The sequence below is a fragment of the Mytilus californianus genome, unplaced genomic scaffold (assembly GCF_021869535.1).
Source record: "Mytilus californianus isolate M0D057914Y unplaced genomic scaffold, xbMytCali1.0.p SCAF_7, whole genome shotgun sequence".
Lineage (NCBI taxonomy): Eukaryota > Metazoa > Mollusca > Bivalvia > Mytilida > Mytilidae > Mytilus > Mytilus californianus.
In genome coordinates this window covers 13,273,796-13,298,973 of record NW_026262723.1, presented here as the reverse complement: position 1 = coordinate 13,298,973, position 25,178 = coordinate 13,273,796, and the positions used below count along the sequence as shown (strand labels likewise).

General features: G+C 32.6%; 1 protein-coding gene and 3 long non-coding RNA genes across 8 annotated transcripts in view; 1 reads left to right on the top strand and 3 right to left on the bottom strand.

Moving 5' to 3' along the window:
* The window catches only part of LOC127707436 (chitotriosidase-1-like), a 177,989-nt gene that overhangs the window by 88,750 nt on the left and 64,061 nt on the right, over window positions 1-25,178 (top strand). Inside the window, exon 1 of one of the 3 annotated variants that reach the window (XM_052211958.1) lies at window positions 6,904-6,938. The exons of the other annotated variants lie outside the window; for them this stretch is intronic. The gene's annotated coding sequence lies outside the window, so the exon portion shown is untranslated. Of the gene's footprint in view, window positions 1-6,903; window positions 6,939-25,178 lie in introns of those variants that run through there. 3 annotated transcript variants of the gene reach the window in all.
* The window catches only part of LOC127707452 (uncharacterized), a 78,461-nt gene that overhangs the window by 8,849 nt on the left and 44,434 nt on the right, over window positions 1-25,178 (bottom strand). Inside the window, exon 1 of one of the 3 annotated variants that reach the window (XR_007984865.1) lies at window positions 2,663-2,772. The exons of the other annotated variants lie outside the window; for them this stretch is intronic. This is a non-coding gene — a long non-coding RNA (uncharacterized LOC127707452). Of the gene's footprint in view, window positions 1-2,662; window positions 2,773-25,178 lie in introns of those variants that run through there. 3 annotated transcript variants of the gene reach the window in all.
* Window positions 13,770-17,151, bottom strand: LOC127707446 (uncharacterized). The gene is made up of 2 exons (XR_007984858.1): window positions 16,512-17,151; window positions 13,770-14,756 (listed from the first exon to the last, which is right to left on the bottom strand). It is a non-coding gene; the product is annotated as an uncharacterized LOC127707446 (long non-coding RNA).
* LOC127707447 (uncharacterized) lies at window positions 18,266-24,502 on the bottom strand. Its single transcript, XR_007984859.1, has 3 exons — window positions 24,104-24,502; window positions 20,509-20,600; window positions 18,266-18,814 (listed from the first exon to the last, which is right to left on the bottom strand). It is a non-coding gene; the product is annotated as an uncharacterized LOC127707447 (long non-coding RNA).

The following is a 25,178-nucleotide window of genomic DNA, read 5'->3' as shown; positions in this document are numbered from 1 at the left end:
GCTTAATGGAATGAAACCAAATATGGTATGAATTTCTTTTGAGGTGCTGACCAAGTGTTGTTACTTTGTAGCAGATTTGTCATTGTCCTTATAAAGTCATTTTCTACAATTTCAATGAATTTAATGGCAATTTCTGTAAACTTTACAAAAGTCTTCTGCTTTGGTTAAATTACGGGCCAATATTAAACCAAAATGGACTCAATCATTTCAAGGGTATCTATTATGCTTTAAATCTAGTTTTTCATGATTTCCAAAACCAAAGTAGAATCAGGTGATCGACACATGCTCTTGGGAGCCTCTAGTTTACGTTTTCTCATCTTTTGAAAGTACATTTGACATTTCACTGATATCAATGAAATGCATAAAGGGTATTGATACCGCCCTCAATTGATTTTATAATAGAACAGGTTGATTATCAAAACCTATTTAAGAACATAACAAAAGAACTTTATAACCCCCAATATCTATGACTACAAATTTAGAATAACAAGGGAAGTATTTAAATTATAAACCACAAATTTATTTAAGAAAATTACAAAAGAAGTTAATACACCCCAAACCTACTTAAGAAACAAACAAAGGAATTTTATTCACCTTAAATATGTTGGGTGTACGGGCCTAAAGAGCTGTTATACTACTCATAACTATCAATCAAGCATATAAAACACTGTTTCGTCTACTTAAAATATTAAAGCAGATCTTGGCAACCATATCATAACACTCAGTACTTTTGTTATATTAAAATTTTGTCTTCGGCAATTCATGATTTTATTATAAAAACTAGTTGTTATAGCAAAATTATGAATTGCCAAAGATAAAATTTAAATATAACACTTTCAGAAAGATATATAAATTTATCATCATCAGATGAAATATAAAAATCAGCATTACTTCTTTAAGTTTCTTAAAATAAACGTTCACGTCAATCTGCATACAAAGGGTAATCTTATAATATAAAACATGTTTCTTATCTTCAATCTGATCTATACATATAAAGCAAACTTTTCATTTACAGTTTTGTTTCATAACGACCTGTTTATATTATGCAAACGTAATTCCATTTGTTCCCGCAAACGTAATACCTGTCAAAATTTAAATACGCGCAAACGAAGTCGCCCGTCTGACCGTATATTCGACATAGGTAAACGTTAAAAAAAGGTCACAGAAAAAAGTCACAAATTTGTTAGGAAAAAAGAACAAATTTGATTAATGTAGGAAAAAAGGGGTGAAACATGTCATTGTTTTTTTAAAATGTAAATGTATGTTTTCTTGAACTCAATTTGCAATTGGTCAAAATTCAATTATGACTTCAAATTTTCTTGCTTTCCTCTGGTTTCATTATTATGACATCATGAAAAAAAGTGACCATTCATTGAAAGAACACAGTTCTCTCACATGATCAAAAGTTTTGGAAGTCAAATAATAAACCTTTTAGAGCATCCAGATCAAAAGAGGACTAAAAAGGACGGCAAAAATCCAATAGATATTCTTACCGTATTATCAGTAGTGACACCATTGTGTGAGCCATATCGTTTAGTATAATAGTCAAAATAATTGTGGATTCTTCAGTAAAATGGCAACTTATTTCTCTGTCATATCAAATATTTATTAAAAGTTAGAAGTAAAATCAGACAAAACTTAGAAAATCCATGCAAATAATCCCTTGTGAAATTTTTATAGTCCATGGCATGACTATCTTCTCCATTTATACTTTGATAAAATTATTTCACTTCACTCATACTACACATTTCATATGCAACAAAGAAGATGCTCCAAATATAAGGACAAATCTTCAACAATGCAATAAAAAAATGAAAATCTAAAAGTTAAATATGTTGCCATGGTAATAATTGTCTTGGGATGCTTTGCATGGGAAATAGAAATATATATATTAGGTCTTCATCAGTGCATCTGTCATTTCGGTCTTGTTGGCGCTCTCACATGCACACCTCTTTTTTTATAAAACTTACGTCATAGATTTATATCAGCTATAAATAAGAAGATGTGGTATGAGTGCCAATGAGACAACTCTACATCCAAGTCACAATGTATAAAAGTTAACAATTATAGGTCAAAGTACGGCCTTCAACACGGAGCCTTGGCTCACACTGAACAGCAAGCTATGAAGGGCCCTAAATGACTAGTGTAAAACAATCCAAACAGGAAAACCAACGGTCTAATCTATATAAAAAAACTAGAAACGACAAACACTTATTAACCACACCAACAAACGACAACCACTGAACAACACGGTCCTGACTTGGGACAGGTGCATAAAAATGCAGCGGGGTTAAACGTTTTAACAGGCGTCAACATTCACCCTAACCTTAGACAGTAGTGTAACAATTTTTGCCAGATTTATATCAAATTTACATCATAGGTTTATATTAGCAATGTCTCGGAAAATTCTTAAATCAATGCTGATCAAATATGTTACATGTATATTGTTATATATTATATTGTCTTTTTATTAATCACTTAACAAAGACGGCATATTCTTTAAAAATCAATCACATTTCTAAATGTAGACGAAGAAAACAAATCATGAAATAATAAACTTGATGTTCATTTGACAATTTTTTCAAAATTAATTATTTTTTCATCTTTTGTAAAAGCTGAATACTTTAATACTATAGAAGGAAATTTATTGTGAAATATTTACCTTTTTTTTGCGCGTCAGCAATTCCAGTTAAAGTTTGTGTCAGGAGGAAAAAATGTATGTAATTTGCTCTTAATGTAATAAGCCTTAATATAGCTCACTTCTCATTGATTTTGACTAAATAACAAGTTATATATAAAATACCACATAAAATAAAAGTATTATTTAAATGTCACCAGCCACAACATTCTCCGATTATAGAGGTATTTAGGCAAATATATGTTTATTGTATATTTTTTAAGAATTAAATGTTGGAAAACATCGTGCTAATTTGTCCTCTAGTGTCGCTTATACTGCCAGATTTGTTGAAATACAAAAACCAAGTGCACTTTTGTAATTTATCAATGGACTTTAGATGTCAACCTCATAATTTGCTAAAACATTTATTGATAAATGCACTTTTGTTATTTAACAATAGTTTTTAAATGTCAATTGCATGATTTGCTAAAGCATTTATTGATGACTGATATGTAATCTATGTTTTAAATGAGAGTATAAACAGTAAGGATTCTCCCCATTACGCCACCTCATTTTTATAATCGTAAAAATGGAAGCCATTGTAGTGATGACGCGCTGTCAATTTAGCTCTTGAAAACCGATCAATTTATCCACATAGCATCATTACGATCCATATATGACAGTTGTATTTTAAAAGACAAATGTATCTACTAGCTACTGAGCATCATTCAATGTACTTTTGTGCTTTGCTTTGGTCAACTTAAAACTATTGTCTGATCGATTGTCAGGGGGAATTTTCGAAAGTTAAAAAAAAAAAAATCTAATTAGATATTTCGTGGAAGGGCAGACTAAAAATTTTCAGAGGTTGAAAACTAATTACCATAGATAACACACACATAAATTGAAGCTTTTTTGAAGGTATGCATTTCTAAGATTCACTTGTAAAGTCTGTCGTCAAGTACTTTTAGTAAAAAATTGTTATTTGAACACACCTACTCTTTTGTCATAACTCATAAGAAACGTATTTCACTTGACCCATGTATTTAATTTTCAGTACTGTAAATTTTTAATGTTATTATATCAACCTATAGGATGTATTAAACATTTGTCTTTTGTATGATTTGAAGACAGAATAGTCAACTCAATTGAAACATGCCAGAACATAAAAAGGTGTACTCGACTTTCTCTTTTCGATGAGATCATTGCCCATTTTGGGGATTTTTCCCAAAAAACTGTTCCCGGGGGTAGAGATGCAAATAATGCTTTAAAAAGATCAATCTATTATCTTTCTTTGGAATTTGTTTTGGGGGATCTTTGGAATTTGTTTTGGGGGAATTTATGCTTATGCACAAAAAAATCCCCATGTATTTGCACCTACCACAATGGACTGTTTTGTGAAAATATGTCTTTAATTTAAAAGTTTAAAAATATCCTAACGCTCAATACCATAATCTAAGTAAAACACATATGTAAGATGCATAAAATTCTAAATTATGCATATTCATTAAACTTTTAAAGCCCATAAAAACAGATTTACCAACTAGGCCTTTTTTACCTTCTCTACTAAAGAGTTCCATTTCTTTTGTTTAATTTCAACTGGGTTTCCGCTTGTAAACACTCCGTAAAAAGTATATGTCATTTTTGTGCTAAGGAAAAGTATATAAAATATCTGAATTAATTATTTGTTTATGTAGAAACCAACTATTTCAAAATACAGTCCTTTGTACTCCCTTAAGATCAGTTTATCTATTCTCATTACTTGGCATTCATAATCCATTGTCTGTATAATGTCTAAGTGAAAATGAAACACAATTTTCTCCTTTGAAACCACCAAGCAATCAATCTCCAGTACAGAATTCATATCAGTTTCAAACGTGCTTTGTAATACTTAACTTCATATTGATTGTAATGTTACATAGTATAGAACGGAACGGATATGATCTCTGCGCCGGAGATTGCCAAGCCATTTGAAACAAATTTGTCCTCTAGTGTCTTTTGTAAGATTTTTTCCTGGTGTTCATGCCAATCAAACAACATGTCACCATTGCTAAATATAGAACATATATTTAAAGTGCAAGTAACTGTTTAATATTTAGAAAACCATAATAGGGGCACAAATTTTAACAGAGTAAAATGCTCAGAAATTGGATTTAGCTACTTCCCTTAAACACTAAAATTCTCAAGAGTCCTTGAATGATGATTTTCTAACCAGTTTGACCATTTTTGCATTTTATTTTGATAAGTTAAAAAGAGGAAAAGAATATTTTTTACAGTAACAATAATCTACAATACAAAATCTACGAAGGAGTGAGAGAAGACACCAAGGGGGTAACCAATATCCAGCTACAAGAAAATCAGAACACTGATCAAAAGAAAAACATGATGAAAAGACAAACAATACTTAACATAACACTACACAGAAAACTAGAAATTGCAGATATGCTTGAAAACCATCAATTGACTGCTTAAAGGATTAATTGTCCTTAAAAGACAATTTTTTACATATAATCCTCCAAAAATTATAAATTACTAAGCCTTACAAATTAATGTCTCCATATATGACCGACCGTGCAACACTCTCATAGGTAGTCAAGGTTGTCAAACACACCACCCCCCCCCCCCTCCCCACACACCCCCTAGTAGTACCATATATGATTGATTCACTAAAAAAACCAAAAAATCTCAAATTCTGTTTTGATTAATGTTTCACGAAACACAAAGAATGCAAATTCATAAAAAAAGATATTTATAAACATGTTCCAATTCAGGAGTTGAAGTCGCAGGCACTTGTTTCTGAAAAAAAATCATTAACCTTCTAACCTTCATTTAACACTATATATAAATTCAATCACATATTTAGTTAAATCGTAATCATGTATTTTTAAAAGTTTTAAATTCATCTATTTTAATAACATATAAAATAGGAATGATCCAAACTTCTACATATTTTCTTGCAATTGGTAAAGAGTATTTTGTTTTCAATGAGAGTTATTTATATTTCTCTATACTATATAATGATTGAGAATGAGTCTTTAAGGTTGTGTCTAGGGTAAATTGTTACTTGTTGTCATATTGTATAAAGTTATTTTTATATTGTTTTGTTTAGCCTTTGAAAAACTATGATGCATATCATTAATAGTAATGTTTGCTACTTAGTGGAACTATCAGCTAAAAAGCTGAGAATACTGATTTGGGACCAATCATCCACAGTATTTAGAAATATTCCCAGGAAGGAACTATATGTCAATAAGTTATCTAAATTTGACGATTTCTGTTTTGCAAATTTTTATTTGCTAGTATGAGATAATATCATTTACAAAAATGTTCTCGCTGACCCATGTGTAAGAGTAGAATACTACTCTTGTACTCACTAATAAAAACAACATGCAATCTAACATGAAGTATAATAATGCTTACTGTACCTGATCACAAAAAGCTGCTTATTCTTCAACTTTGAAATGTCTGTATTTTATCTTTCTTTTTTCATATTCTTACTGAGTCTCCACTGTCACTTTCTATTATACTATGTATTGTTTATAAACTAAATATTTCATAAACAAACACTTTTGCTACACAAACACATTATTTGCATGATAACGCATACTTTATTTCAGTGTCAATGCATGCTTTGGGTGAATATTAACAGTTGCAAGGTAACTTTCTTAATTTCATCATACTATTGCTATAAAGGTACAACTTAAGGGAATTTTTGGGATGAAAATATCATAATCAACAATTTACTGAAATATGACCACTACTTCAAATATAAAATTTAATAAAAACAGTATATCACTTTTTGCGTGACTGAAAATTATAAAATGGACCTTATCCATGAAAGGAAAACACACTTCTGCTTTGTATATATACATCGTATTAGGTCACTAGCAAACTGTGTAACGAATTTATCTTACCGACTATCTAAACATGTGGCTTATTGAAGTGATCAAGTCTTTAATACCGTTAGTATTAAGAACCTATTTCCACTGGTCTATACAAAAACAAATGCAAACAATAACAACTTGTTAGCTTTAAATGTGTTTAAGAATTTATTTCAATCTTTCATCATCAATTTCTTCATCTGTTGAAACCTTTCAAATAATTTCTCAACACCGTGTTGTTTTCATAAAGGGACGTAACACCACTACTAACCGTGTATTGAAATAAGCCCCGCCTTCTAACCCCATATGAAATATACACGGTCTCCACGCGGTTGCTTTTAACCAATCATATTCCTAGATGTGTATAGGAGGTAAGATAAATTTTGATATTCAAGAAAGCATCCAGATTTCTTTTCGACATAAACAGACCTACACTGTTCACGGTAAGACAATCTTTACATCTAATTTTTTTAAAACAGGGCCATTGTTTAACAAAGTTTGGAATTTGTTGAACGATAATTTTTAGAAATAAAATATAAAAGAATAAATGTAAATTTTTGAATTACATAAACATTTTCTGGATTGCTACAAAAATACAGGCTTCAAACTGCAATACGGAAATCTATACTTTTGGCTTGGCCTATGTTTCCAAAGGAGTTGCTATCAAAGGTGCATAAAAACGGCAGAAAAATCGATTAAAACGGACGACTGAAATATCCTGTGGACTAACGTTTGTTTGGCTACACTATTTTTTTTTCTTTTAATTTGCATGCGTTATCAATCAAAGAAACAATGCTTCGGGCATATTTCTGGAAACATATGTAACAATAATGAAAAAAAAAATCCAATCAAAATAATGTTTAACAGATTAAAGATGCAATATTGTTTTTCAACAAACAAGGTAAAGACCGTCTTAAATATTTAACAAAACTTTTTAGTCCAGTGAAAAAACTCTATTTTTCAATGTTTTGTTTTCTAAGAAGAACTGTAATGCAATACGTATTATGTAGAAATTACAAACACTTTTTGAACCAAATTGGTCAAACTTTTAGGTCATTTTTGTCTCGTTTGAATTTACATTTGTCATTTTGGTTCCTTTTATAGCTTGCAGTTGCGGTACGGGTTTTTGATAAAGACAAAGGCCGTACGGTGAACTATAGTTGCTTATTTCGACGTCATTAAGTTTCTTGTGGAGAGTTGTTTCATTGACAATCATACGTGTCTCGGTATTTATATATTCAACATTCATGTATTTAGTTATGATATTTCTTTTGTAAGTCCTGTTAGATATTTTGTTATGTCTTATGTTCGAGACGATGTGGTTCGGTATTTATCCATCCCGCTTTCGGGCTTTTTGTTATTACTTTCTTACACGTGTGGGTCCGGTTGGTCATTTTGTACTGAGCTTTTTGTCTGTTTATTTCGTTTGTGGTTTAAATTTTGTATTTTTGGTACATTTCACATATGTCTAATTTGTCAGTATAGTCGGGTTATTCGTGGTTCGTCTACAGGGTTTTTGTTTTATGTTGTGTGTCGCAGGGACGTTAAGGGCGTTTCAAGAAATATCCCATTTGTATACACAGGAAAAATCATATTGAACTCAAAGTTAATTTTCTTTGCTTAACGGTTAAAATGCACGTCAAAAGCGTAAACAGAGGGAAAAGGGGCTATTCTGAATCACATTCCAAACTTTTATTTATAGAAAAATATAAATACACTAGTGTCACGTGACTTCAAACTGAAAGTAAGGACATTTCCTAAAAAAGTCAAAAGGGCAGGTGCAAGATGAAATCCGATCGCCCTGGTTTTTGGCTCACTGTAATCAGGATAACTTATTTTGCTGGAAAAGTGCTGTGCCTAGTTTTTAATAGAGGTGTTGTAAATAAAAAACAATAAAACGTGGAGAATTTTTTCGATTTATTGACTTTTTGGCACTTCGGGTTGTGAAATTTCTTTTACACGAACGCTATATAACTTGGCACAGCACTTTTTGAAAAATTTGAAATGTGGCCTTTCTACCAATACCAGAATCAAGTGGGTTGGTATAGCTCTTGCACCTGCCCTTTTCAATTAATTTAGCATGAAGTAGCATTATCGCCTTGAAATGTGAGAGAAAAACGTTTGAATGACCCTGCAGTAGTCGGATCGGCTGACGGAAAAACTCAGTGTATTTTTTGTACTCACCGTGTAGCGTTTCATATAATAACGTCATGTTGGAGCGAATAAACAAATATTCTCTTATTGCTTGCTTAATTTATTGAAGCTTCCTATTCAGTATTGTTTTTTTTTTCAGGGAATTTTTATTGTGACAGGCTGGACTTTCATAAAATAGAATATTTACATCTTCTTGCATTCCGCCTCTTGTGTATATCACCGCAAATGGCTGAAATGGCAGAGGCGGATTCATGTGGGCTCTGATCCCTTGTGTATCAACCAATTTATGGTTAATGTATACACTTCTTATATGTCCATAACTTCGATTAGTGTTGGGACACGCAGCCCCCCCTTTTTAGTCAAAATCCGGAATCCTCATCTAGGGTCACTCATAGTGCAGTTCTCATTTTTGCAAATTTAAGTTCATTATATAATTAATAGTATACTATAAAGTCTCTTCTAGTGCTTGTATATTGGGAACCATTAAAATTTTAATGAAAAAAGTTGCATTTTCATACAGAACTTTATACCAAAATTCATGATTTTTTTGTTTGCTCTTTGTCATTGACAATGAATGTTTAAATCATAAATATTAACTCCTACCTGCATATAAATATTCACATTTTACTAGTTGGATATCTCCTGTATCTCAAGTGTGACTGGTATCAATTTGTAAATCATAATTGGGATGTCTTTTTGAATTTTATTCTGGTGGGGTAGGGTAATTTTTTTGCCTATGAATGAATATGAATTTTCACTAGTTACCAGGCCAGTATTTTGTATGGCTTGCTACAGCATTGAGTACCCCATACTTCAAAAAAATGTACCTTGAGCTCTCATTATTTATGCTTACACTATATCATAAAGTGATAACCAGTTTGACAAATATCGGATGCATATATATACACGACTAATTTTAATCGCATCTGTGAACATGGTGAAAAAAACCCACATCCAATTAGTTTCAGATACATGTACATGTACCTATGATTCAATCAACAACCTTGTCATATATATCATCTCAATTTCTCAACCTTATACTTTACATTTATCATGTTTATACCATGAAGTTGGAAATAGTGACCTATTTTTTTTCTGCTGCTCATTTCATATTAAATCCCTGTCTACAAGTGTTCACCAATACAAATGTACAGCCAAGAAATAGCCAAAAGTGCTTACATGACATTCAGCACAATCAATCAATTGTTTTTTTCATTATTAAGTGCCATAATATTTTAAGGTTCATCTCAAACATGTCAAAATCAGAAAACTTATTTCCCATCACCTGCTGAGATTGGAGGCAACTGAATGGTATTTCTTTTCTGTCAGAATAAAAGAAATTCTATGTACCATACATGCCATATATAATATAAATACACAGAAATGACTAACTCAGTCACAATTAATACATATATACACAATCCAAAAGTTTCAGGCAGTGTCCGGTGAATGAATCATAACATACTGACAGGACAAACTAGTCAGCATGGAAATCAAAATGATGTGTAAATGCTTATAAAACTACTGCCTACAAATATCATTGACAAGGGTACAATCAGTGGTTAATCTTTACCTGAACCAATCACAAGAGTAAATCAAAGCACGAAAGCGCTGTAAAGGCAGTTAATTACAGGTTGTGTGTATTTTAAGTCCAGTTATATCATTATCTTGCATAGTACAGTGTACTTATCAGAGGTGGCTTTCAGTATTTAAGATTTAGAGTTCTCTAATGATATTGAATAAGTTTTATGAATGTCATATTCTGAGCACTATATGAAGGCGATTGTTCTCACTTGTTTATGAACTAGTGCATTATGTCCAGTTTGTACCTTTTTTATCTATGTTTATAGTCAAATTAGTTATCAAAGGTACCAGGATTATAATTTAATACGCCAGACGTGTGTTTCGTATACATAAGACTCATCAGTGACGTTCAGATCAAAATAGTAACAAAGCCAAACAAGTACAAAGTTGAAGAGCATTGAGGACCCAAAATTCCAAAAAGTTGTGCCAAATACGGCTAAGGAAATCTATTCCTTGGATAAGAAAATCCTTAGTTTTTTCATTGGCAATCATAACACATCTCCTTATTTATATAATGATCTATATTCAACGACCTCAGGTACAAAAAAAAATGTATGTAACTAAACTATGATGGGAAACCTTTGACTTCTTTCTTTATATAAACTTTTGATTTGGTACCATAGAACTATGTAGAGTAAATGTACATTGCAACATGTCAACTCTTTCAACTCCAAGCAAAATTATATTTCCAAGCATAAAGTAATTTATGAATGAAATAAAATGCTCCGCTGGGGCGCAGCTTGATACGGACGCAGAGGTCGAACCCTGAACAGTTGGGGCAAGTATGAACACAACATTCAAGCTTGATTCAGCACTGAATTTGGATTGTAATTAAATATTTGACACAGCATAGGTTTCTGACACAGAATGAAAGTGGTCTAAGATACTTAAAAAAATTTAATTTACCTATTCAAACCATATCATTATTATTTGCTTTTATATATAAATCAGAAATAACCAATTTAAAATGGAAAATTTTAAAGAAAAAAAAGGAAAAAGAATCCCCCCCCCCCAATTTTTTGAACCCCCTTATGATTCATCACCCCAAAACTCAATCCCAGCCTTCCCTTTGTGGTATGGTACCTTGCAGTACAATTTCAGAGAGATCCATACACTTGAACACATGTTATTGTCTGGAAACTAGAAAAATGCTTGTTTGTTGGCCCCTTTTTGGTCCCAAATTCCTAAACGTTTAGGGCAATTACCCCCAAACTCAAACCCAGCTTTCCCTTTGTGATATGGAACCTCGTAGTACAATTTCATAAAGATCCATACACTTACACACAAGTTATTGCCATGAAACTAGAAAAATGCTTGTTTTTTGCCCCTTTTTGGCCCCTAATTCCTAAAATTTGGAGGCAATTACCCCCAAAATCAATCCCAGCATTCCCTTTGTGATATGGAACCATGTGATACAATGTTAGAGAGATCCATAGACTTACACACAAGTTATTGTCATGAAACTAGAAAAATGCTTGTTTTTTGCCCCTTTTTGGCCCCTAATTCCTAAAATTTGGAGGCAATTACCCCCAAACTCAATCCCAGCATTCCCTTTGTGGTATGGTACCTTGCAGTACAATTTCAGAGAGATCCATACACTTGAACACAAGTTATTGTCTGGAAACTAGAAAAATGCTTATTTTTGGCCCCTTATTCCTAAACTTTTTGGGCAATTACCCCAAACCTCAATTCCAGCTTTCCCTTTGTGATATGGAACCTTGTAGTACAATTTCATAAAGATCCATACACTTACACAAAAGTTATTGCCATGAAACTAGAAAAATGCTTGTTTTTTGCCCCTTTTTGGCCCCTAATTCCTAAAATTTGGAGGCAATTACCCCCAAAAATCAATCCCAGCATTCCCTTTGTGATATGGAACCTTGTGGTACAATGTCAGAGAGATCCATACACTTACACACAAGTTATGTCTGGAAGTTACAAAAATGCTTATTTTTGGCCCCTAATTCCTTAACTGTTGGTACCATAACCCCCAAAATCAATCCCCACTTTCCTTTTGTGGTATTGAACCTTATTTTAAAATTTCATTGAGATCCATTCACTTAAACTAAAGTTAGAGTGCGAAAACTAATGTGTCTTCGGACGACGACGACGCCGCCAACGTCATACCAATATACGACCATAAAAATTTGTTTGCGGTCGTATAAAAAGGAGTTCTTAATTAAGAAATAAACTGATTCGCTGAGCGCAGCTGGATACACCCGCAGAGGTACTACCCTGAACAGCTGGGGCAAAAATGGACACAATATTCAAGCTTGATACAGGTCTGAATTTGGACTGTAATTAAATATTTGACATATTATAGTTTCTGAATAAATGTAGTCAATGAACTTGAAATCGGTTATATGAATTGAATTTATATTCAATTAAAGATTTCTTGCTGTTGTGCAATACTTAATAAATCTGTTGCCAGACTATAAACAAATAAAGTTCAATTTCTTCTCAATGTCATATTTGAAATTTATGAAAATCAATAGGGAGATTACATCAATAGCTATAAATAATTCACCAAAGTTTCATGTGAACTGCTTAAAGCAATTTTGAGTTGTTGTCCAAAAACTGGAAAATCCCCCCTTTTTTAATGAATAAAACCCCATAACTCAGAAATGTAAAATCTAAAATTTATAAAATTCTAAAGGGAGCTTAAGGATTGATAATTTAGTCTTAGATGCAAGATTTTTTTATCAGTTGTTAGTGGCTTTGAACTAGCTGTCAGTAACTGCGAGTACTCTCAGATTTGTACTTAGTGTCTTTTTGTTGTTTGGATGTACAACTACCCGACCACGTCCACTTGTATTTGTATTTATCCATCTGATGAGTTTAGCCTCTTTCAACTGATTTTTATAGTTCTTTCTTATATTGTACTGTTACACCACTGTCCCAGGTTAGGGGGAGGGTTGGGATCCCGCTAACATGTTTAAGCCCGCCACATTCTGTATGTACATGTATGTGCCTGTCCCAAGTCAGGAGCCTATAAAAGTGTAATTCAGTGGTTGTCGTTTGTTTATGTGTTGCATATTTGTTATATTTGTTCATTTTTTTACATAAAATAGGCCGTTAGATTTCTTGTTTGAATTGTTTTACATTGTCATTTCTGGGCCTTTTATAGCTGACTGTGCAGTATGGGCTTTGCTCATTGTTGAAGGCCGTACTGTGACCTATAGCTGTTAATTTCTGTGTCATTTGGTCTCTTGTGCATGTGTGGAGAGTTGTCTCATTGGCAATCATACCACATCTTCTTTTTTATATTTACATCAACAGATATAAAAAATTCACCAAAGTCAAGGTGAGACAACAAAACTTAGTTGTAAGATCTCTGAAATTTTTTACAGGGTACGAGTTTTTCTCATTGTTGGAGATTGTACGGTGACAGTAACACCTGTAACTGCTTAAACCCATTTCTTATGCACTTTAGTTTGATAAACTCACTGAATATCATACCACATCTCCTTATTTTTATATGCATTACAATTTACATGTGCATGTAATTGTAAATATATATATATATCAGAACAAAATTCATTGCGTCACTTTTATTTATGCATCCTTTGGCACAATACAAGTTCTAAAATTACACAACATAAAACAACTAAATGTTATTTCAGATGAAAGTTTTGTTTCAGTTCCATTCATAGGATTTATTAGAATTTTGTATGTTTTGCCAAGTCCAATTATTCGCTCTATGTGACATAGAGACATAGTTGACTAAACCACCAGGTGTCGAACATTCAAGAATTTTCAGTGTTTCTGTTTTTATTTGATGAAAAGGTTGCCTGAGCTCTAGGAGCTTTAGGTTTTATCACGGGATATTCTGTGCTGTCAATAATAATCCAAGTCGTAGGAAACTTTAATTTGAAGTTGGATGGTGAAAAATACCTGACTAAACCACTAGATGGCCAAGTGTTAGCCTCACACCACTGTTTAGACATAAAAACAATCCATGTATACACAATATTCTTAACACTAGATTCAATCTAGAATCTAGACAGTTCAAAGTTGGTTGTATGATGCCTCAATTTCATCAAAGTCATAAAAAAACTTATTTTCAACTGACACCCTATCAATTTGAAAATATATGTATCTCAAACAATGTGCTGCTGGACCAAGTGTGGTCAAAACAAATACAAATTTAGTATACAACTCTAAACCGGTATAAAAATGCATGGCTGTGTCAAGTGTCTTCATTTCAAAATTCTCTGCGGAAAACATAGGCATTGATGGTGTTTGCGTAATTCCGTCTGTGAAGCTCAACATTAGCTCGGCAGTTGGTGGTGGACAGTCATAAATCCTTTCTGCAGTATGAATGACTTCTTCAGGAAAACCAACTTTACAATCAAAACTTTCCTCTAGATTTCTACTACAATATTCATCAAGTTTAGTTCTTTTGTTTTCACAGGAAACTGCCCTGATTTTTCTTTTAGCGGACGATTCAGTCTCTTGCTTGGTCCAGGAAAATAGGCTGGGAATTGCAGTAGACTTAAGTCTCTGTATGGTAGGTTTGCGCCCTGAAAAAGGTTATAAAACATTAGTTTTTTTATAATTAAATGAACTTCCATTAGCAATGTATACTTTGTACTACCTGGCGAAATATTAACTAGATTTATTCATTACAATCTGGATAAAACTATGTTTGCCTGATTCAATGTATGTTATGTAAATCCAAAGGACAAACAATGAGAGACTTATGCAACAAACGTACATTGTTTGTACCTAAATAACTATAATATAGATGAGAGCATGTCATTGTTTTGTTCGAATTATAGTTATCTCGTACCATTGTAAACTCGTACCAATGTCAACTCGTACCACTTAAAAAAAACTCGTACCACTGCTAACTCGTACCACGGTAAATTAATACCATTGTAAACTCGTACCAACTTATTTAAATGCATTCAAATGGTGTTTAATGATGAATATATACTTTAATTTCACTCAATACCTCTTAAGTTTGTGAAATGTATATAATTTGAAATTACAATGACCAATGTGTAGCTAATTTTCCTTGATTAATTGGATAGAGAAAACCGTGGCAGATTGGTTTTGTTGTCTCCCTTGAATAGACTTTTTTTAAACTTTTACTGACAACTATTTGATTTAATTTTTAATCATTCCAAATCAGTAACATTGAATAGATTTGGGTATTTTTCTATTGTTTCTAAAAGGAATTTTATTTAATGAAAGAATATATTTATTGTGTTTTAAAGGTTTAAAATTGTTTATGACCAACAGTTAGAAAGTATGAAATTTATTTTTATACAATATTCAGCACTTTGTAGCAGAATAAGACCATGCTTATATTTCTTATAAATGATAGGTCTTTATCTGGCGTGATAATTCTTCTCATATATATGTATCACCTGTAGTGAAAGATATGCATCGCTTTCTTGAAAAGTAGCTGATAACTGAAATGGCACCTGAGATCACCCTCGGGTTTAAGTGGGTTCGTGTTGCTTAGTCTTTCGTTTTCTATGTTGTGTCTTGTGTACTATTATTTGTCTGTTTGTCTTTTTTATGAGTTTGACTGTCCCTCTGGTATCTTTCGCCCCTCTTTTTTTAATGACGTGACTAATGGTATTGTGAATGACCAGTAGGCGTAATGGTAGTGTTGGCAGAATAACAAAGAAGATATTTTAATTTTTTGTATAAAGCTTAAAAAAAAATCATAAAACATTCGTATTTTTGTCTAAGTTTTCATTAAAATCTAGTATAAATGTCAAGTAATTCAATTATTTTATTAAGTTTACCAAAAAAAATCATAAAACATAATCATTCGTATTTTTGAATATATTTTTAATTGTACGAGTTTGCAGTGGTACGAGTTCTGATTGGTACGACTTCCCAGTGGTACGAGTTTACGTTGGTACGAGTTAACTTTTTTGGTACGAGTTTTCGTGGTACGAGTTTACAATGGTACGAGTTAACTTGCTTCCGTTTTGTTCCTGTTAACTTTGTCATTGATATTTTTCAAGAAAGTCTATGAGGCATAGCTTATGCATTCCTGTCATTACTACATTAGCATTATTACTGCTAAAATAATTCTCAGTATGATATACCTCTTGTAAGAAATCATTATAATTGTAGCAATCACCAAAAAATCTCAAACAGATCACATTGAATCGTAATCCAAAAAATTATGACGTCTTGAATTACCCACCCCCTTTTATTCTAAAACGATAATTGCGGTTGTAAACAGACTTTGGTTTATTCGCATGGAGATTACATATATAACTATATATTTCACAAAGAAAATAGAGTTTTACCATGAATAGTTTCCTGCACGTAGTCTTTTTCAGTAAAACGTGCCTTGCAAACAACAGCTGATTGAGATGGACTCCACAATATCATCGTGTTCTCGTCCAATCTGCGTATGGGCCATGGCGTTGATCCAACTTTTCCTTCTTTTTAAGTCATTTGGAAATGCATGTCCTCCTCTTAAATGACATCCAGGTACACAACAACAAGTACTTGGCATCGTTAATTAAAAATATAACTGAAATAGTTGCACAGTGCAGAAACCGGAAGAAGAGGAACAGGATCCGCTACCACGGCGCCACCTATTCAGGAACGATAATTTGCTACTTTATATAACTGCGAAAATAACGTTAGACGGGTTCACGTGCATAAACAGAAATGCGCTTTAAATTGTATAATATAATTCATGTTCAGTCGACCTTTAATTATTATATCAACGACTGAAATGATTTATAAACATCTAGATTGCAGATAACACTCGAAATTAACCCGAGCTCTTTCCACACGGAATTCAAATAATTCTAGTTTGTCAATCGGTTGACTGCTTATAATGCAAAATACTAATATATCAAAAGTTTTTAAAACTAACAAAACACAATGATCGTTTCTCTATTTCCCAATGTAAATGAAATGAAACAAAAAACATTTTATATCGCAATAAGAAGAGGAGAGAATTCAACATTTCCGGATCTACTTGGAGTCTAATGACCCCCCACGTAGATAAGTTGGATATCGCGGAAGGAAGGATTAACCCGGCAACTAGAAAGGCATTAAAGCACTGCCTTTAAAAAATGACTTAATTGTAAATCAAAACTTTATTGGCAATTATACCACATCATCTTTTTTTATATCAAATTCTAGCTGTAATACAAAAATATGTGTGCAATTTCAAACTGAGAACAAAGCAATTTCTGTCTGTTTTGGGGATGCTGTCTCATTGCCATACATGTATACCCAACATCTTTTGCTAAACATGCTAGATATAAGAATCTCTAAAACAGTAACTGTGAAAATATTCCATCGCAAGTTTCCAAGTTTATATATCCTTCAAAAAGACTCAGAATTTTTTGAGTAAATTTATTCCCAAGATAATTTTAATTATTGAACAATGTAAGGACAATTAAAGATGCGAGATTAATTATTGCAGTTTCAGAAAATCCTGGATACAAATAATACCATCATTTAAATAAATTTATATTTTTTTTGCCAAACGTATACAATTGTATAACCAATTTTAATTTAGACAGGAAATGAAAAAAAATTCTGATTTCTAAGTATAGACAAATATATAAGTATAGATAATTTTTTTGTTCAAACATTCTGTGGCTGTTACAGAGGTCTTGCTCAGTATTGAAGGCCAACATCAATATGACTAAGTCACTTTAAGATGAACAACAACTGCAATTAAAACACTTTTTTATACTTCTGAACTTTTTGTATACATTTATTCTGTGTTAACTGTTATGAAATGAAATGAAATTGAAATATAAATCATGATATAATATGATCTTCTTGTTCTCTGGTCATGCTGGTGGACAATATATAATATGACTATTTGTTCTCTGATGAAGAGTTGTTACTTTATTGGCAATCATATGTCATATTCTTAGTTTTATAATTACATGTAACTCCATTAGTGGTGCATAAGTGAATTGTATGCCTACATGTATATGATAGTATATCTCATGTATATCTAGGTAGGATTAATGTTTAAATCAATTACTATCTTTTCCCCGTAATTGCCATAAAAATAACAAAACACTTATATAAGTCTTATAAATGAATATCTCCTTCTTTACAGTTCAACTGAATATCATATGTCTATTTGTAGATCTCTCACTTGGTCAGATACAAACGTATTGCAGATTTTTCAAATATTTCATGAAAGAAACGACAAATTACATCCATGAAATATAATTTTGTTAAATGAAATCCTTTTTTGAAACTCCAATTGTAAGAAAATTCACAAATCTCCAAACTGTCCGTATTTAGAATTCATTTTAACTGAGGTAAAATTTAAGCTCTTTAAGATGGTAAACATCAACTTCAGTGATACATGATGATGAAAAAGAAGCTAAATTGTGTAGTTAATTTTCCTCTGTCTCTCAGCATCAAAACACTAAATTCCAATTCATTTGGTCTTGAAACAGTCAATGCTTCTGCTTAGTACTTATATGTACATTATATAGAATTGCTGTCTTTTTTCTACTTTTCATGGACATATTTGGTGACTTTCTAAACAAATTTTAATCAGATCTTCCGTAATGGCCATGATGAGTTATAAGGAACTTTCTACTGCAGGTCATCATCCCTGAAATATGAAAATGCAAATATTATATATATTAAATGAAATATTCAACATGTGAAAAGTAATCAAAAGTTAGTGCAAACAACAAAATAATTTCCCTGTCCTTATTTAATAATGTCTTCATTCATCATTTGAACAAGGATTTAATTTTCCACACACATTTTAATAAGGTGCACTACATGTACTTTTATAAAACTTTAAAGTTAAATGAGAATAACTGTTATCACAGAGATATGTCTCGCCTTTTTGTAATTTTGATAATGCAAATGTTGAAATTAAAATAGCAATACTTTAACATGTAAGTTATGCAAATATTCAAAGTCGATGAACCATGACTGAAGGTACATGGCTAAACAATCTCCATGGAATGAGATGTGCCAATGCTAATACAACTGCATACCAAATACCATTGACTTATTATAAGCCGTTCCCTTTAAACAAACCTAAACACAAACATTAACTTGTAAACTATGTAAAAGTTTCAAAGTCAATGAACCATGATCAGGGGTGGGGCTATATAATCTCCATGGAAAAGATACTTGCAAATGCCAATACATTTGCATACCAAATATCATTGACTTAACATTAGCAGTTCATCTTAAACTGATCTAATCACAAACTAATACATGTAAACTATGAAAAGTTTCAAAGTCAATAGACCTTGACTGAGGGGGCAGGGCCAAATAATCTCCATGGTAATGAGATGTGCCAATGCTAATACAACTGCATACCAAATATCATTGACCTACCACTTGTGGTTCACCATAAACTGACCTAATCCTAATCACAAACTAATACATTGTTGACGCCGTCGCCAGAAACAGCATACCTATGTCTCGCTTTTTGACTCCATCAAGGCGAGACAAAAACCCAGATGTGCCTATAAGATGTATTATGTAATAAATATTTATTTATGTTAATTTACTTTGTTTTGTATCTCCTTTTCCGACAGGAATACTTCAATATCAATATCAGTAATCCACAGCTAAAAAAATTTTGCTAGCAAGTTCAGTATATCATTGTATAAATATCCGTCACGTCTGTGTAAATAAATTTTATTGCTGGTACAGATACTTCATTAACATTGATTAAATTAAGAAATTATCATGATTATTGGGTACATTTATTTTTTGCAATTTTTGAAGAATGGACAAAAATGTGAGATTTATAATTGCGATTTCAGAAAAATCTGCATACTTGAACAGTTATATGTATAGATTTCAGAATGTGAGTTCCTTTTATTGCGATATTCAAGGTTGCTTCATAAAAACATTGCAATAATTTCTGAGTTTACATCATAAAATATTCTTACAATGTACATGATGTAAGAACAGAAATTTATTTGGACAAATTATAAAACAGGAAGAAAAGCCAGGCTCGCTAACATGTTTAACCCATCCACATTCTGTATGTACAATGTATGTTCCTGTAATTCAGTGGTTGTCGTTTGTTGCTGTGTTACATATTTCTTTTTCATTCATTTTTGTTTACATAAATTAGACCATTAATTCTCTCCTTTGAAATGTTTTACATTTGTGATTTTGGGGCCTTTTATAGCCAAATATGCAGAATGGGCTTTACTCATTGTAGAAGGCCATTCAAAGACCCATAGTTGGTAATGTCTGTGTCATTTGGACTCTTGGGGAGAGTTGTCTCATTGTACAATAGTTCGCTGATATCACCATAAAACAATTTACCTGTCTATAATAATAAAGCTCTCCAAATCAAACCATTACTTTATTTCATCAAAGCTGGAATGGCATACTGTATCTTGTAATTGACAGGGGAGCTAAAAAAAATAAGAGAAAGTAATTATTTAATTACATATAGGTACTTTTTTTAAAATAAGGAGCATAAACATATGTATAATGTCAGATTCATATAATTTTTAAAATAAAGAAATAAAGTCTGCCACACAACCCTAATTTGATATCAGGATTTCCTCCATAGATATATAAATGCCTATTTTTTCTTGGATTTCTAGAATTGCTGCATCCTATGCTAAATAAAGAGCTGTGCTAAAAAAAAGCCAGCCCCCCCCCCCCCCCCCCCCCCCCCCCCCCAAAAAAAAAATCTTAAACAAACAAGTGAATCTGTGAGCTACTAATATACCCCCATACCCTTAAAAGTAAAAGGTAAACAAAGGTTGTTGAGTGATGAATTTGAAAAAGCATCACACGGTATAGCTGACACATATAAACCCTGAAACCAAATTTCAGAAATCCTTGTTATGTTCCTGAGAAAGATGCAAAGAAAAATATTCATGGGACGGACGGACTGACCAGACAATTGATTATGTGATTTGCGTACTTTAGCGATTCCACAAACTGGTCTGTTGTCATAGAATAAACGACTTTATTACAAATGGGGCTTTTTTCTGCCTCTCTGACTAGTGGTCTCCCAAAGAAAATTTTATAAATGGGTCCCTTCTGTTTACCGGGGATATATCTTCGAGTAATGGATTTAATTCCTGCCAACAGGGATACAGTTCAGATATGTTATGTAATACTCTATATTTAGAACGATGATGCATGCAATGTTTATTCAATTTAAATAATGTTTTACTTATATATATATGTAGGACTCTAAAGTGAGATGGGAACGCTAAAATGCGATGGTCACGCTAAAGTGAGATGGTTTGATACGCTAAAGTGCGATAGTCTGTGCTATTTATTGAACACGCTAAAGTCTGATGCCGCGATACGCTAAAGTGCGTTTGTTCGCGAAAGTATTGACGTTTGCAACGTTAAATCGCATTATGGCGCCACAAGCCTTTTGTACAAACAAAAATGGACATGCCCGTAAACGAGTATGTTAGTGCAGATAAAGATTTTTTAATAGACAAGAAACAAATGATCCCAATCCCGAACATTTTTGGTCGGTGCTAGAAGAGTGTGTATGTGGAGGAGTTACTTCCCAAAAAATCATCCACAGTAACAGAATGAAAACCTTTGATCCCGCTGTGTCCGCGGGGACAAACATGATTCTGTCAGTATACTGGAAAAAAAAAACTTTTCATAAACATGACTGAAACTGACGTTAGTAAGGGGAAGGTGTATACCATAAAAGAGAGCGAAAATGGCAAAATACACCAAGTGTCAAAGTATTTAATTCGTCTCATGTCATTTACTAGAAAAGCATATAGCTCTTCAACTGTTTCGGTACTTATCATGCTTATACATCCTCTGATTTCAAATGTTTGGCTTTGAGCGTTCCTGATGAAGGTAAATCCAGAAAAGCGCTTCGGACGCATGAAATTATTAAACGTTTTGTTTTCAAATTTTTACTTGCGTGAAATAAAAGCCACTTTTAAACTTTCTAATTGAATAATTTTGTAAAAACAATTTTTTAAAATAGTGTTCGTCATGTCCGTAAAAGAGATGGATACTCGTCGACAAGACAGTAACATAACGACCAGAGGTGTAGTATCATAATATGATTGCCAATGCTAAATGTCATTAATGTAACTAACTATAGGTTACCATATGGCTAACCCCGCAGATAGCATTCTATAACGACCAAAGAGTATCAAAACGACCAGTGTATAACAATTCAAACAAGAAAGATAACGGACTGATTAATATACAAAAAAAAAAATTAAAAAAAAAAACAGATAAGAAGATGTGGTGTAATTGTCAACGAACAAATATCCACCAAAGAACAAATATCGTTGATGTATGCACCTAATAACGTTATGACCTTCAATGTGGAGCCTTGGCTTACGTCGCATAGAAAGCTATACAGGATCAAAAGAGAATAACAACGACATGATTTAGAAACAATACAATAAACGAAAAACTAATATGAACACAGCAAAAAACAAAAACAATCGCCTGAATCCCATTCCCGTTACACCTCCCGTTACACCATCGCACTTTAGCGTGACCATCGCACTTTTAGAGTCCTACATATAAATAAAAAGAATATGTCAAAGTGGGCAGTCTTGATGAGCACACTACATATTAATTAGTATAATATTATTGTGTCATGAAAAGCTTCTTAAATTTTTTGCTGCGGTTCCTTCCTTATAATGACGGTCATAGGAACATTAGGAAGGCGTCCCAGTTAATCATTAACAAAGCCTTTCAAGAAATTATAATATTATTTTGACTGTATTAAAAATTGTTCTATTTAGCCAGCAATTTAAGTACATAAACTTGCAATTGGTTATATATATATTTCTGACTTGGTAATGATTTAAAAAATACTGGTTCACAGATAATAAGATAATTTATTCAAGGTGCACAGGCTTTTTCCAGAGAAAGACGCACTGTCCAGGATATTTCCAAATAATTACCCAGATACTCAGCCTTCTGCAGTCATTTTTAATGGACATAAAGATGTAATCATATTGCTGTCACCTTTTAACTTCCTTAACAGCTTAAGTTGCATCCGATTTCAAAAAATTATTATTTATAGTACATTTAAATTTGAAGTTCTTTATCACATACATGAACCAAAAATATTCAATAGAATTGCAAATCTTTTTTGACAAGCATGAGAAATAAATTGTACGACAGGAAACATGGAAATAAATAAGGGGAAACATGTAGCACGCACATCGAACCAAACACGAGATACATGTAATGAGAGGTCAAACGTCAAAACACGAAAACAAGTGAAATAAAATATAAACACTGGGTCAATAGAAAACATTGCATAAAATTAACCTATTACCGCCCTTTTAAATTCAAAGTTGATTAATACAGCACTAAGCAGAAAATAATATAGTATGGACTTCACACTGATTAAATGGTGGGAGTAGAAGTTGGAAAGAGAGTGTGGGGGGGGGGGGGGGGGGGGGGGGGTAGTCCAAATAATTATGTCTTGCAAGGCTTCCTTTTGAGCAAGTTTGTGTACCCTGTGTTACAAATTAAGAGCTCCATGCTATGAAAGTAGGGGTCATGGCTCCAGCAATGTGGGTGCCGGAGAGAAGTGAACGGTGGAATCCCCCCCCCCCTTTTTCCCCGAATGGCAGGTACCTGTTAAAAACGAATTTCAGGGTAAATGTTGAGAATGGGCTCTCGGTATAATGGAGGGATCTTGTTTCATTCGATATTCTGTTCATTTATTGACGGGATTCGATAAATTATTCAAATTTCAGATATTTGTTGCAGTCTGGTTTCGTTTTGACCACCATGACCACGCGTATCCGGGATATATCATGCTTGCCAACACTGAACTCGTTTTTATCTATAAGTATACAGTTTTTTTTTATTTCTGAAGCGAATGATTAACAAAACAAGCAACGTATGTTTCATAAATAATACATATTTGGAGGCTCACACTTACTTTTCTGGTTAGATTTTCACATAGAAGTGAAAATAATTTTCGCTGCAAGGTTCTTTACATTCTGCAAACTACAAACATCTACTTGACGGCGATCGTCTACTGATTGGTTAAACTGCAAAAGGAGGCGGGGTCCACAAGCCGACAATCTCGTCAACAAAAACAGCTATTTCAACTGTTTGCCATAATAATTAAAGCACAAACATACAATATTCGTGTTTCGATAAACAAATAACATCATATGGATACCCGTTTTAGTTAACAGGCATGTATGTAATTTGATTTCATACAGTTTCATCGGTAGACGCAGCTTACGGAATCTTCGCCATTAATGAATATATGAATACATAATGAGGTCCTTACGGGGTTATCTGCCCCTGACAAAATCTTATCGAAATTGCCTTAACATCGCTGCGGTTTTCATGTGTGTTTACTGTTTAGTCTTACATGATCTTGCCTTATATTACAGTTTTTTATTTTTATTTTCTATATGTATGTAAAAGTAAAGATAAAAAATCAGCTACTTCATTTGTTGGATTTTAAGTTTAAAGCAACTATATACACAAGAATTTTTTTGTTTATACACAGTTTTGGTTTAGAAGAAAAACCGATATGGTTAGAAAATACAAATAATAACACCATTACAAACACAATTCTATTTTAATATTCTTGTCATGGTTGCAAAATACATAAAATAACATCATTATAAAACTCAAACCCAATCTAATATTCTTGTACGTGTCTATATATAAAACAAATCTATTTTATTTTTAGAAATTTACCTGTGATAATATAAACGTCACAAAAAATACGTCACTTTTTGTGACGTTGATCCATTCATGTGACGCGCAGTTTATATTTCGTTTTTGGTGTCCTGGTGTGCTGTCGTAAATTCATGGGAGGTGTCCGTTGTTATTCTGCGGTTTGCATGTTGTAATGTACTATTATACCATTTATTTATGTATTTCTCTGTGCTGAGTGTTCTAGCGTTTGTTTGTATTGTATTCCTGTCACGTGGTGTTGTCATTTTAGCGGTATTTTTAACATTGCCATATAAGCGGGTGGTTTGGCTAGCCAT